General features: G+C 47.7%; 1 protein-coding gene across 5 annotated transcripts in view; it reads right to left on the bottom strand.

Moving 5' to 3' along the window:
- ST3GAL6 (ST3 beta-galactoside alpha-2,3-sialyltransferase 6) overlaps positions 1-14879 on the bottom strand; it is a 358764-nt gene that overhangs the window by 129537 nt on the left and 214348 nt on the right. The gene's annotated exons all lie outside the window — the stretch shown is intronic.

The raw sequence follows: 14879 nt of genomic DNA, 5'->3' as shown, positions 1-14879 counted from the left end.
TTCAATGTAGCCGCGTGACGGGGGGAGTGAAGAAACTTCACTCCCCCCGTCACTGCCCCCCCCGCCGCCGGGTCGCTCGTCGGCCGTATCGGCCGTCGGGCACCTCGGCGGCGCATCGTGATATGTGTAGGGCCCATTACCCAGAGTATCCAATCAGATTCCAGCTATCATGTTATAGAATGTAGTAGATAAAGGACAGCTAAAATATCATCTGTTGCTACGGTGAATGGTGATAAACAATACCATTTTATTCCGGTGGTGTCAGCAGTTCAAATACAATGGATAGGGCAAGATATGGAAGCAGGCTACAAAAAAATGAAACCAGCAATCTTGAAAAAACTTTTTATTTTTTTACATGGTAGAGAATGCAGCTAAATTCATGTATCATAGTAGTGGGGGGCAGAACAGCTTTTCAGGATGCAAACAAGACAAAGTAGTAACATACTAAAAAGAAAATATAATATTTGAAAATATATGGAGTGAAAGTAAATAGGATTGTTGCAGAAAAATGAACAGAGTGTAAATGGAAATATTTATTGCATGCAGTATGGCTAAAACATAAGTACAGGTTGAGTCTCCCTTATCCAAAATGCTTGGGACCAGAGGTACTTTGGATATGGGATTTTTCCGTATTTTGGAATAATTGCATACCATAGAGAGATATCATGGTGATGGGACCTAAATCTAAGCACAGAATGCATTTATGTTACATATACACCTTATACACACAGCCTGAAGGTCATTTTAGCCAATATTTTTTATAACTTTGTGCATTAAGCAAAGTGTGTCTACATTCACACAATTCATTTATGTTTCATATACACCTTATACACACAGCCTGAAGGTCATTTAATACAATATTTTTAATAACTTTGAGTATTAAACAAAGTTTGTGTACATTGAGACATCAAAAAACAAAAGTTTCACTATCTCACTCTCACTCAAAAAAGTCCGTATTTCGGAATATATGGATATGGGATACTCAACCTGTACTATATACATCAGCAGTATCAACACAACATACCACTTATATAGCACTCATATAGCACCTTATAGTGCCACATGCCCCCATATATCCCAACGTAATAGCTAAACTTCAGCAGATAAACCCCATTTTCCTATTCATAGCAGTATGTGAGTCCACAATGCAAATAAACGCTGCATCAAACTGCACACTACAGTATAGACCAATGGTTCTCAAACTCGGTCCTCAGGAGCCCACACAGTGCATGTTTTGCAGGTCTCCTCACAGAATCACAAGTGAAATAATAAGCTGCACCTGTGGGCCTTTTAAAATGTGTCAGTGAGTAATTAATACACCTGTGCCCCTGCTGGGTTACCTGCAAAATATGCACTGTGTGGGCTCCTGAGGACCGAGTTTGAGAACCTATGGTATAGACCAATGGATCTCAAACTGGGTGCCGTGGCATCCTGGGGTGCCTCAGGTCAATTGCAGGGGGGTGCCTTGGACTGGTGGTCCAGGGACAATTCAAATTATTTCTGGCCAGTGTAATAGACAAAACCATCGTTTGTAGCTTCCAGTCAAAAAAAATATGTGGACAAACAGAAGCAAATTGTGTCCCTTACCACACAACTGAGCCTAAGGATGACATATAAACACAATTGATATTTAATTTCTTCTACATATCTCAGTAAGAAGCTTTTGTCCTAGGGGAGTGCGGTGAAAAAAATTCTGATACTCTAGGGCGCAAAAAGTTTGGGAACCACTGATATAAACTAATACAAGATGGAAATGGATATGGGGAAAAATAGGATTTTAATACCTACCGGTAAATCCTTTTCTCCTAGTCCATAGAGGATGCTGGGGACTCCAAAAGGACCAAGGGGTATAGACTGGATCCGCAGGAGACATGGGCACACTAAAAGACTTTGACTGGGTGTGAACTAGCTCCTCCCTCTATGCCCCTCCTCCAGACCTCAGTTATAGGAACTGTGCCCAGGGAGACGGACATTTCGAGGAAAAGGATTTTTGTTAAACCAAGGGTGAGACACATACCAGCTCACACCACAACACACCGTACAACTGGATTACCAAGAAAACCAGATAACAGTATGAATGAAAAAAACAGCAACAAGCTGAACATAACCGATACACAACCTTCGTGTAACCGAAACCAACAACTAACAAAGTAACAATACAACTGCAAGTAACAGTATGCACTGGGATGGGCGCCCAGCATCCTCTATGGACTAGGAGAAAAGGATATACCGGTAGGTATTAAAATCCTATTTTCTCTTACGTCCTAGAGGATGCTGGGGACTCCAAAAGGACCATGGGGTCTATACCAAAGCTCCAGACCGGGCGGGAGAGTGCGGACGACTCTGCAGCACCGATTGAGGAAACATGAGTTCCTCCTCAGCCAGGGTATCAAACTTGTAGAACTTAGCAAAAGTGTTTGAACCCGACCACGTAGCCGCTCGGCAAAGTTGAACTGCCGAGACCCCTCGGGCAGCCGCCCAAGATGAGCCCACCCTCCTGGTAGAATGGGCCTTCAACGACTTCGGCAACAGAAATCCAGCCGTAGAATGAGCGTGCTGAATTGTATTACAAATCCAGCGTGCAATAGTCTGCTTGGAAGCAGGATTTCCAATCTTGTTGGAAGTATACAGGACAAACAGAGCCTCTGTTTTACTAACACGAGCCGTTCTGGCGACATAAATTTTCAAAGCTCTTACGACATCGAGAGATTTTGGCACCGCCACGGCATCCGTAGCCACCGGCACCACAATAGGTTGATTTATGTGAAACGAAGAAACCATCTTCGGCAGAAATTGTTGACGAGTCCTCAATTCCGCTCTATCCACATGGAAAATCAAATATGGGCTCTTGTGAGACAAAGCCGCCAATTCCGACACCCGTCTGGCGGACGCCAAGGCCAAAAGCATGACCACTTTCCAAGCGAGAAATTTCAACTCCACCTTTCGCAAAGGTTCAAACCAGTGAGACATAAGAAATTGTAACACCACGTCAAGATCCCACGGTGCCACAAACGGAGTATGGATATGCAGCACTCCCTTCACGAAAGTCTGAACTTCAGGAAGGGCGGCCAATTCTTTTTGAAAGAAAATAGATAAAGCCGAAATCTGTACTTTGATGGAACCTAATTTTAGGCCTGCATCCACACCTGCCTGCAAAAAATGGAGGAAACGACTCAGCTGAAACTCCTCTGCAGTAGCTTTCCTGGCTTCACACCACGACACATATTTTCTCCAAATGCGGTGATAATGCTTCGTCGTGACCTCCTTTCTAGCCTTCAGGAAAGTGGGGATGACTTCCCCGGGAATACCCTTTCGAGCTAGGATTTGGTGTTCAACCTCCACGCCATCAAACGCAACCGCGGTAAGTCCTGAAAAACACATGGCCCCTGCAGTAACAGGTCCTCTCTGAGAGGAAGCAGCCAAGGATCTTCTATGAGCAATTCCTGAAGATCCGGATACCAGGCCCTCCATGGCCAATCTGGAACGACGAGTACTGCCGGAACTCTTGTTCGTCTTAAGATCCTCAACACTTTCAGAATGAGGGGAAGTGGAGGGAACACATATACTGACTGAAACACCCACGGAGTTACCAGGACGTACACTGCACTGGCTTGGGGGTCCCTTGACCTGGAACAGTACCTCGAAAGCTTCTTGTTGAGGCGAGACGCCATCATGTCTATGTGAGGAATTCCCCAACGCCTTGTCACTTCTGCAAATATCTCTTGATGAAGAGCCCACCCTCCTGAATGGAGATCGTGTCTGCTGAGGAAGTCTTCCTTCCTTCCACGCCCGGAAGGAAGACTGCTGACAGAGTGCTCACGTGCTTTTCCGCCCAGAGGAGAACTCTTGTGGCCTCCGCCATTGCCTCTCTGCTCCTTGTTCCGCCCTGACGGTTTTACGTACGCTATCGCTGTTACATTGTCCGACTGAATCAGAACAGCTAGACCTCGAAGTAGGTGTTCCGCTTGCAGAAGGCCGTTGTAAATGGCTCTTAACTCCAGAACGTTTACGTGGAGACAAGTTTCCTGGCTTGACCATTTTCCCTGGAAACTTCTTCCTAGCGTGACTGCTCCCCAGCCTCGGAGACTTGCATTCGTGGTCAGCAGGACCCAATCCTGGATTCCAAACCTGCGTCCCTCCAGAAGGTGAGAACTTTGCAGCCATCACAGGAGAGAAATTCTAGTCCTGGAAGATAGACTTATTTTCCGGTGCATGTGCAGGTGAGACACGGACCATTTGTCCAGCAGGTCCCACTGAAACACCCTTGCATGAAACCTGCCAAACGGAATGGCTTCGCAAGCCGCAACCATCTTCCCTAGTACTCGAGTGCATTGATGAATCGACACTCTTGCCGGTTTCAGAATCTCCTTGACCATGCATTGGATTTCCGGAGCTTTTTCCGCTGGAAGAAACACTCTTTGCAGTTCCGTGTCCAGGATCATGCCCAAGAAAGGCAGCCGAGCTGTCGGAATCAACTGAGATTTTGGCAAATTTAGAATCCAACCATGATGTTGCAGAACCGTCAGGGAGAGTTCCACATTTCTCAGCAACTGCTCCTTCGATCTCGCCTTTATCAGGAGATCGTCCAAGTACGGGATAATTGTGATGCCTTGCTTGCGTAGGAGCACCATATTTTCCGCCATCACTATGGTGAAGACCCTCGGGGCCGTGGAAAGCCCAAACGGCAATGTCTGAAATTGGTAATGAGAATCCTGCACCGCAAATCTCAGGAAAGCCTGATGTGGAGGATATATCAGGACGTGTAAGTAGGCATCTTTTATGTTGACTGACGCCATAAAATCCCACCCTTCCAGACTGGAGATCACTGCCCGAAGAGATTCGATTTTGAACTTGAAAGTTTTCAAATACAGACTGAGGGATTTTAGGTTCAGAATCGGCCTGACCGGGCCATCCGGATTTGGTACGACAAAGAGGCTCGAATAAAACCCTTCTCCCCGTTGGGACGGGGGTACCGGGACAATGACACACTGTTGACACAGCTTTTGTATTGCCGCACTCACTACTTCCCTTTCTGGGATAGAAACTGGCAAGGCTGATTTGAAAAATCGGTGGGGGGGGGGCAGCTCCTGAAACTCCAGTTTGTATCCTTGGGACACTATGTCTAACACCCAAGGATCTAGGCCCGAGTGAACCCAGATCTGACTGAAGAGTCTGAGACTCACCCCCAACGGCACGGACTCCAGTAAGGGAGCCCCAGCATCATGCGGTGGACTTGGCAGAGGCCGGGGAGGACTTTTGGTCCTGGGAGCCTGACGCAGCTCTACCTTTTGAAGCAAGGAAGGACGAGCCTCTTCCTTTTTTGTATCTATTAGGCCGAAAGGACTGCATCTGATAATGGGGTGCCTTTTTCTGTTGTGCTGGAACATAAGGAAGAAAAGATGACTTACCCGCTGTAGCGGTAGACACCAGGTCAGCGAGGCCGTCACCAAACAAGACACTACCTTTATAAGGAATAGCTTCCATAGCTTTCTTGGAGTCGGCATCAGCATTCCATTGATGAATCCACAGCGCTCTCCTGGCCGAGACAGCCATGGCATTGGCCCTTGATCCCAAGAGGCCAACATCCCTCAGCGTCCCTGATATAACCGAGAGTCAAAAGAATGTTATCCCTATCCAGGGTATCCATATCAGATGCCAAATTATCAGCCCACCTAGCAATAGCACTACTCACCCAAGCCGATGCCACGGCAGGTCTGAGGAGTGCACCAGTAGTGACATAAATAGCTTTTAATGTCGTTTCCTGCTTACGATCCGCAGGATCCTTGAGGGCAGCAGTGTTGGGAGCTGGAAGTGCCACCTTCTTGGACAGCCAGGAGAGGGCCTTGTCCACATTGGGAGAGGACTCCCACTTTTCCCTGTCGACAGAGGGAAAAGGATATGCCATAAAAATTCTCTTGGGAACCTGCCACCTTTTGTCAGGCGATTCCCAAGCTTTTTCACAAAGAGCATTTAGTTCACGAGAGTGGGGAAAAGTCACCTCAGGCTTTTTCCCTTTATATAAACAAACCCTTGTGTCTGGAACAGCAGGCACCTCAGAAATATGTAAAACATCTTTAATTGCCATAATCATGTACTGAATACCCTTCACCACTCTTGGATGTAAACAGGCCTCACTAAAGGCGACACTGGAATCAGAGTCCGTGTCGGTATCAGAATCCGCCATATGGGTAAATGAACGCTTTTGTGACCCTGAGGGTGCCTGTACCTGGGATAAGGCTTCCTCCATGGATTTTCTCCAAATTTGAGTCTGGGAATCAGATTTATCCAGCCTCTTAGACAATAATTCCACATTTGCATTCAACGTACTCAACATGGCCACCCAATCTGCAGTCGGCGTTGCCGACAGACACTCCCAACTCTTTCTCTGCGCCCCCAGTAACCTCCTCTGGGGAGGAGCACTCAGCCTCAGACATGTCGACACACCGTACCGACATACACACACACACTGGCAAAAGGGGACAGACCCACAGAGAAGCCTGTTAGAGAGAACACAGAGGGAGTATACCAGCTCACACCCCAGCGCCCATATACTACAAAAAAAAAAAAAATATGATCACTGCGCTGCTTTGATAGCACCAAATAACTGACGCCCCCCCCCCCCCCCCTCCCGTTTTGCTCCCTTTACTTGTCAATGAGAGTGGAGGTCCCGAGCCAGCGTCTCTGCATGTCTGTGAAGAGAGAAAAATGGCGCTGGTAAGCTGTGAGGGCTAAGCCACGCCCCCTCCCAGCGCGCTGTAGTCCCGCTCAAATTTGAATATTTAGACTGGCGGGGTCTTCTATTTAGTGCCTAGGCACTTATATATATGTTTTTTTGCCAGTGTTGTAATCTCCAGTAACTTGCTGCCCAGGGCGCCCCCCCTGCGCCCTGCGAGTGCCGTTGGTGTGTGGGAGCATAGCGCTCAGCGCGACCGCTGCGCTGTACCTCCATTACTGAAGTCTTCTGCCGTCACTGAAGTCTTCTTGCTTCTTTATACTCACCCGGCTTCTTTCTTCTGGCTTCTATGAGGGGGTTGACGGCGCGGCTCCGGGAACAAGCAGCTAGGCGCACCAAGTGATCGAACCCTCTGGAGCTAATGGTGTCCAGTAGCCTAAGAAGCAGAGCCTTTGAACTCAGAAGAAGTAGGTCTGCTTCTCTCCCCTCACTCCCACGAAGCAGGGAGCCTGTAGCCAGCAGGTCTCCCTGAAAATAAAAAACCTAACAAAGTCTTTTTCAGAGAAACTCAGGAGAGCTCCCACAGAATCTAACTGAGGTCTGGAGGAGGGGAATAGAGGGAGGAGCCAGTTCACACCCAGTCAAAATCTTTTAGTGTGCCCATGTCTCCTGCGGATCCCGTCTATACCCCATGGTCCTTTTGGAGTCCCCAGCATCCACTAGGACGTAAGAGAAATGTAATACTTTTTTGTATATCAGTGTGTACTACAGTACATTCAAGCTGACTGAGCATGGAACTGGTTTTGCTTTCTTAAATTTGTGCTTCCTTCCAAACTACAACAGGCCGGAGTTTGGTAGGAAGTTTGTACGTACATAGAGTGCGACACCAAACATTGATCCATTTAATCACTAGGGGTAACTTTTTCTTATGACATGACAAGTCTGATAAAATTGCTTCTCCCTCCTTCATATTGGCGACAGGTATACTTCAAACAAACTGGATTTCTGAGCCATGTTCTAATCACTTTCTGGAGAAAGTCCATTCCTTTATTTGTTCACCACCCTGATCTGCACAGAGGGTGTAAAAGTCTTTACCGCCAACACATCAACTGCTCGGCAACACTATTCAGCATAGACACTCGATAAGCAGCAATTTATCCGGGTTAAGTATAATTTGTCGACATTCATCATTTCAGCATGAGAAAGTCAATATGGGCATAATACGGACATGAATCGAACGTCGGCAAAATGTTTCTGGAGGTCCAGCAGTGTCTTCCAGGTTCGGCGGTCAGATGACAAGCGTTCCGGCTGATCCTGCCTTGTCTCCGCTAATCCCTAACCCTAACCCCCCGCAGTCTAAACCTAGCCCTTCCTGGCGGTATTCTGAAACTGCCACATATTGACAATTGACACATGTTGACATTTCCGATGTCTACATTGTGAACATGTCAACATTCTGCAGATGTTGCACTGTGGTGTCGTTATTATGACTGTCGACACCACAATGGTATTAACAATGATAAATAGTAGTAACATGGCTCAAGCAACAGTTTATCATAAATTTGCTTTGGAAATAAGTAGTAAACAAAGATAAGATGACAGAAGTACAGGTTGAGTATCCCATATCCAAATATTCAGAAATACGGATTTTTTTGAGCGAGAGTGAGATAGTGAAACCTTTGTTTTTTGATGGCTTAATGTACACAAACTTTATTTACTACAAAAAGTTATTAAAAATATTGGCTAAAATGACCCTCAGGCTGTGTGTATAAGGTGTATATGAAACATAAATGTATTCTGTGCTTAGATTTAGGTCACATCGCCATGATATCTCATTATGGTATGTAATTATTCCAAAATACGGAAAAATCCGATATCCAAAATACCTCTGGTCCCAAGCATTTTGGATAACGGATACTCAACCTGTATAAGCACATGAAAATACCTATGCTTGTCCATGTCTTCTTACAAAAAGGCATATAAGAGGACTTCATACATGTATGGGAAACCCAACACCATTACAACAGATTTTGTTGTACAGTATCTTGAGCAAAGTTAAAATCCTATGAAGCGTATCAAAATTGGTTACGACGAGCTTAATAGTTACATATGTAATAAGATTTGCGGTCAGGCTCCTAAGGGTATGGTGGCAAACAGAATTTTACTAAAAACTGCTGAGATCAATCTGAATTTCAAATCGCAAATCAAATTTATGATTCAATATGTAAACTGTGGTATCACCTACATATTTTTTTTTTTTATAAGGGGGGGGGGCACTTATAGCAAAGTTCTACACTGACTACAAAGAATTCATAAGATCTGAACCACCAAAAACGAGATTTATGGTAAGAACTTACCTTTGTTAAATCTTTCTGCGAGGTACACTGGGCTCCACAAGGATTGGACAATGGGTGTAGAGTAGGATCTTGATCCGAGGCACCAACAGGCTCAAAGCTTTGACTGTTCCCAGAATGCACAGCGCCGCCTCCTCTATAACCCCGCCTCCCTGCGCAGGAGCTCAGTTTTTAGTTAACCAGCCCAACGCAGTAGCAGGAAAAGAGACGACAACGGTTAGTAGCCACATATACCACACTCTCACGACAAGAGAAGTGTCAGCGGCTAATGCCATACCAACCCAAAGAAGCTAAGTGCGTCAGGGTGGGGGCGCCTTGTGGAGCCCAGTGTACCTCGCAGAAAGAGATTTAACAAAGGTAAGTTCTTACCATAAATCTCGTTTTCTGCTGCGGGGTACACTGGGCTCCACAAGGATTGGACAATGGGGATGTCCTAAAGCAGTTCCTTATGGGAGGGGACGCACTGTAGTGGGCACAAGAACCCAGCATCCAAAGAAAGCATCCTGGGAAGCGGCAGTATCAAAGGCATAGAACCTTTTAAACGTGTTCTCGGAGGACCACGTAGCCGCCTTGCACAATTGTTCAAGGGTCGCACCACGTTGGGCCGCCCAAGAAGGTCCAACAGACCGAGTAGAATAGGCCGTAATGTGAGTAGGAGGTGATAGACCAGCCTTCACATAAGCATGTGCAATCACCATTCTAATCCATCTGGCCAGGGTCTGCTTGTGAGCAGGCCAGCCACGTTTGTGAAATCCAAACAAAACAAAGAGAATCAGATTTTCGAACAGAAGCAGTTCTCTTCACATAGATACGGAGAGCCCGTACCACATCCAAAGACCGCACTGTGGGAGACAAATCAGGAGAGACAAAAGCTGGAACCACAATCTCCTGATTAAGGTGGAACGAAGAAACCACCTTAGGTAAATATCCGGGACGAGTCCTAAGAACCGCCCGGTCACGGTGAAAAATCAGATATGGGGAACTACAAGACAAGGTACCAAGATCCGACACTCTTCTAGCAGAGGCAATAGCCAGCAAGAACACCACCTTAAGGGAAAGCCACTTAAGGTAAGCTGAACCCAGGGGTTCAAACGGAGGCTCCTGCAACGCCTCCAAAACCACCGACAAGTCCCAAGGAGCCACAGGCGGGACATAGGGAGGTTGGATACGCAACACACCCTGAGTGAAAGTATGATCATCAGGTAAAGTCGCAATTTTTCTCTGGAACCACACCGACAATGCAGAAATATGAACCTTGAGGGAGGCCAGACACAGGCCTAAATCTAGGCCCTGCTGCAGAAAAGCCAAAAGTTTGGCTATACTAAACTTGGAAGCGTCATAATTATTAGATGCGCACCAAACAAAGTAGGAATGCCAGACCCTATAGTAAATCCGAGCAGAAGCCGGTTCCCGGGCCCGCAACATAGTTTTAATGACCTCTTTAGAAAAACCCTTAGCCCTCAAGACGGAAGCTTCAAGAGCCACGCCGTCAAAGACAGCCGGGCTAGGTCCTGGTAGACACAGGGGCCCTGAACGAGAAGGTCTGGCCGTTGTGGAAGCAGAAGTGGAAACTCTGACGATAGGCCTTGCAGGTCTGAGAACCAGTCCCGTCTGGGCCACGCCGGAGAAGCAGATTTCCTTTTTCTTGCTTGAACTTTCGAATTACCCTAGGCAGGAGTGACACCGGAGGGAACACGTACGGCAGCCGAAACCTCCACGGCCATGCCAGCGCATCCACGAATGCTGCTTGAGGGTCCCTTGTTCTTGCTCCGAAGACTGGAACCTTGTGATTGTGTCGAGACGCCATCAGATCTACATCTGGAAGACACCACTTTTCTGAAGTTGAAACACTTCTGGATGGAGGCTACACTCGCCGGCATGCACGTCCTGACGACTGAGAAAGTCCGCTTCCCAATTCAGGACTACCGGAATGAATATTGCCGATATGGCCGGTAGATGGCGTTCCGCCCAACGTAGAATCCCTGAGACTTCCTTCATTGCTGAACGGCTTTGAGTGTTGCCTTGATGATTTATGTAACCCACAGTGGTGGCGTTATCTGACTGTATTTGAACAGGACGGTTCTGAATTAAATGCTGGGCCAGGTTCAACGCATTGAAGACCGCCCGCAATTCCAGAATGTTGATCGAGAGGAGAGACTCCTTCTTGGTCCACCGACCCGACCCTGAAGGGAGTGTTGCTCCAGCACCGCGCCCCAACCTCTTATACTGGCATCTGTCGTCAACAGGACCCAGTTGGATATCAAGAAGGGACGGCCCCTGCACAACTGTTGGTCCCGGAGCCACCAAAGTAGCGACAGACGGACCTCTGGAGTCAATGAGATCATGTGAGACCTGATCCGGTGAGGCTGGCCGTCCCACTTGGCTAGAATCAGCCTCTGGAGGGGGCGAGAATGGAATTGAGCATACTCCACCATGTCGAATGCTGAGACCATGAGGCCCAGTACCTGCATTGCCGAATATATCGACACTTTCGGAAGAGAAAGGAAGCAACGAATCCTGTCCTGAAGCTTCAGGACTTTCTCCTGAGACAAGAACAACCGCTGGTTGTGAGTGTCCAATAGTGCTCCCAGGTGTACCATGCTCTGAGCTGGAACCAGGGAGGATTTCTTCCAGTTGATGAGCCACCCGTGGGCTTGTAGAAACCGGACCGTCATAGCCAGATGACACAGGAGAAGTTCATGTAAAGTCACAGCACTGACAACCAGGCGGCTTTACATAGGAGGATTTGCCCAAGCAGTCCCAGGAACAGTGAGCTGAGGGATAATGGCGCCGCAGACACTGACAGACACTGACAGGGAGTGTGGAAAAGACAGAGATGCAGCTCCAGGGCAGGAACACTTGCTAGAAAAGGCGCCCTGGGGCTGGGGGAGGGGCTTCAGGTCTAAGCCTTATCCCCTCTGCTGGCAAAACCACCGGGTACTGTGGGCGATATAAGAATTGGTTTAGAGAGAAAACCTGACCTGCGCCCATGCCCTGGTGATCTAGTGGAATCGCCTGTATCCACAGTGTCCACCGCCAGCGCGCGCGGCCCGCCTCCCACTGACCGCGCCGGATCGCGATAAAGAACGGGTCCCGCAAGCGGGACCCACTTACCACCTCCCGAAGCGCGGCCACGCGATCCTGGAGAGCCCCAGCCGTGTGTGTCTAACGTGAAGAAAACCGGAGCCTCTGCTGTAGGTACCCGGCAACCAGGGCTCGGGAGTGTACAGCGCAGCTGGGGAGAGCTGGAGCTGCAGCAGTGAATGTCACAAGACATTTACCACCACTGCTGCCCTTGAAGTCTTCACTTTTTACCTCATAAAAAGCTTTTCTTAGGGCTGCTTGGAGCAGCCCCTCTGTTAAGTGCCTGCTTACTGCAGCACCAACTGACAAACTGAGCTCCTGTGCTGGGAGGCGGGGTTATAGAGGAGGCGGCGCTGTGCATTCTGGGAACAGTCAAAGCTTTGAGCCTGTTGGTGCCTCGGATCAAGATCCTACTTTACACCCATTGTCCAATCCTTGTGGAGCCCAGTGTACCCCGCAGCAGAAATTGGAATTCATCAGGCACGGATGATGGTTAACTTCAAGAGTGAGTGGAAGTGGTTTTGCTAGGCATCTTCATCAGGCAGATATTACCTGTCCAGGTGAGTGACACAGTCCAGCTATACTTCTCAATCACTGTGTAATTAAAGGACTTAAGGTGGGTACACACGGAGAAATCAGTGCTTACATTCTAAGCAATCTGACTAGATTGCTTAGAACTTAAGCACTGATCTCTCCGTGTGTACCCCCGACTGCGATAGCGATGCGCGGTCCTGCGCGTCGCTATCGCTGGTGCTAGATTGGCCTGCATGCAGGCTCAATCTAGCACATCGCTCTTTTCACCCGCTGGGTGAAATGAGCGCCCCCCCCCCCCCTGTCTGCCCCCCTCGATCAGCACACATGGCGCTGTGCTTGTGCTGAGCAGTCTGTAGTAAGATCGCTCAGCACACATCTCTCCCGTCAGTACTGGCCTTTAGATATTGCAGGACAGCAGTCTGATTAGCAGTTATTGCCAAATGTTGTGGCATACAATTTCTCTGAAGTGGTTCACACATTATCACAGCTCCTGCTCTCAGCAGTATTCTGATACCACTAACCTGCATGTTCCCACTACAAGGCAGCCTGGGAATAACCCGAAGATCTGCTGACAAACCAGCAACTTTGCTATTATTAGTGACTGGAAATTAGATTGTAGACCATGGGGGGAGACTTACAATTGGTCACAGTAATTTACTGTGGGCTAATTGATCCACCAGGGCTATTTAACTGAATAGTCACAGGTGTTAAGGCTCAAGGCTACCCCCCTTTTACACCCCCTGTTAAATTATATTATTTTATTTAAAAGAGACACAATCATCAAAATAATAAGATTTTACTTACCGATAAATCTATTTCTCGTAGTCCGTAGTGGATGCTGGGACTCCGTAAGGACCATGGGGAATAGCGGCTCCGCAGGAGACAGGGCACAAAATAAAAGCTTAAGGATCAGGTGGTGTGCACTGGCTCCTCCCCCTATGACCCTCCTCCAAGCCTCAGTTAGGATACTGTGCCCGGACGAGCGTACATAATAAGGAAGGATATTGAATCCCGGGTAAGACTCATACCAGCCACACCAATCACACCGTACAACTTGTGATCTGAACCCAGTTAACAGTATGATAAACGCAAAGGAGCCTCTGAACAGACGGCTCACAACAATAATAACCCGAATCTTTGTAACAATAACTATATACAAGTATTGCAGACAATCCGCACTAGGGATGGGCGCCCAGCATCCACTACGGACTACGAGAAATAGATTTATCGGTAAGTAAAATCTTATTTTCTCTGACGTCCTAGTGGATGCTGGGACTCCGTAAGGACCATGGGGATTATACCAAAGCTCCCAAACGGGCGGGAGAGTGCGGATGACTCTGCAGCACCGAATGAGAGAACTCCAGGTCCTCCTCAGCCAGGGTATCAAATTTGTAGAATTTAGCAAACGTGTTTGCCCCTGACCAAGTAGCTGCTCGGCAAAGTTGTAAAGCCGAGACCCCTCGGGCAGCCGCCCAAGATGAGCCCACTTTCCTTGTGGAATGGGCTTTTACTGATTTTGGCTGTGGCAATCCTGCCACAGAATGTGCAAGCTGAATTGTACTACAAATCCAACGAGCAATCGTCTGCTTAGAAGCAGGAGCACCCAGCTTGTTGGGTGCATACAGGATAAACAGCGAGTCAGATTTTCTGACTCCAGCCGTCCTGGAAACATATATTTTCAAGGCCCTGACAACGTCAAGCAACTTAGAGTCCTCTAAGTCCCTGGTAGCCGCAGGTACCACAATAGGTTGGTTCATGTGAAATGCAGAAACCACCTTAGGTAGAAATTGAGGACGAGTCCTCAATTCCGCCCTGTCAGAATGAAAAATTAAGTAAGGGCTTTTATATGATAAAGCCGCCAATTCTGACACACGCCTGGCTGAAGCCAAGGCTAACAGCATCGACACCTTCCATGTGAGATATTTTAAGTCCACAGTGGAAAGTGGTTCAAACCAATGTGACTTTAGAAAACTCAACACCACATTGAGATCCCAAGGTGCCACTGGAGGCACAAAAGGAGGCTGTATGTGCAGCACCCCTTTTACAAATGTCTGAACTTCAGGTACTGAAGCCAGTTCTTTCTGGAAGAAAATCGACAGGGCCGAAATTTGAACCTTAATGGACCCTAATTTTAGGCCCATAGACAGTCCTGTTTGCAGGAAATGAAGGAAACGACCCAGTTGAAATTCCTCTGTAGGGGCCTTCTTGGCCTCACACCACGCAACATATTTACG

The sequence above is a fragment of the Pseudophryne corroboree genome, chromosome 2 (assembly GCF_028390025.1).
Source record: "Pseudophryne corroboree isolate aPseCor3 chromosome 2, aPseCor3.hap2, whole genome shotgun sequence".
NCBI classification, from domain to species: Eukaryota; Metazoa; Chordata; class Amphibia; order Anura; family Myobatrachidae; genus Pseudophryne; species Pseudophryne corroboree.
This window is presented reverse-complemented; position numbering and strand designations above follow the sequence as displayed.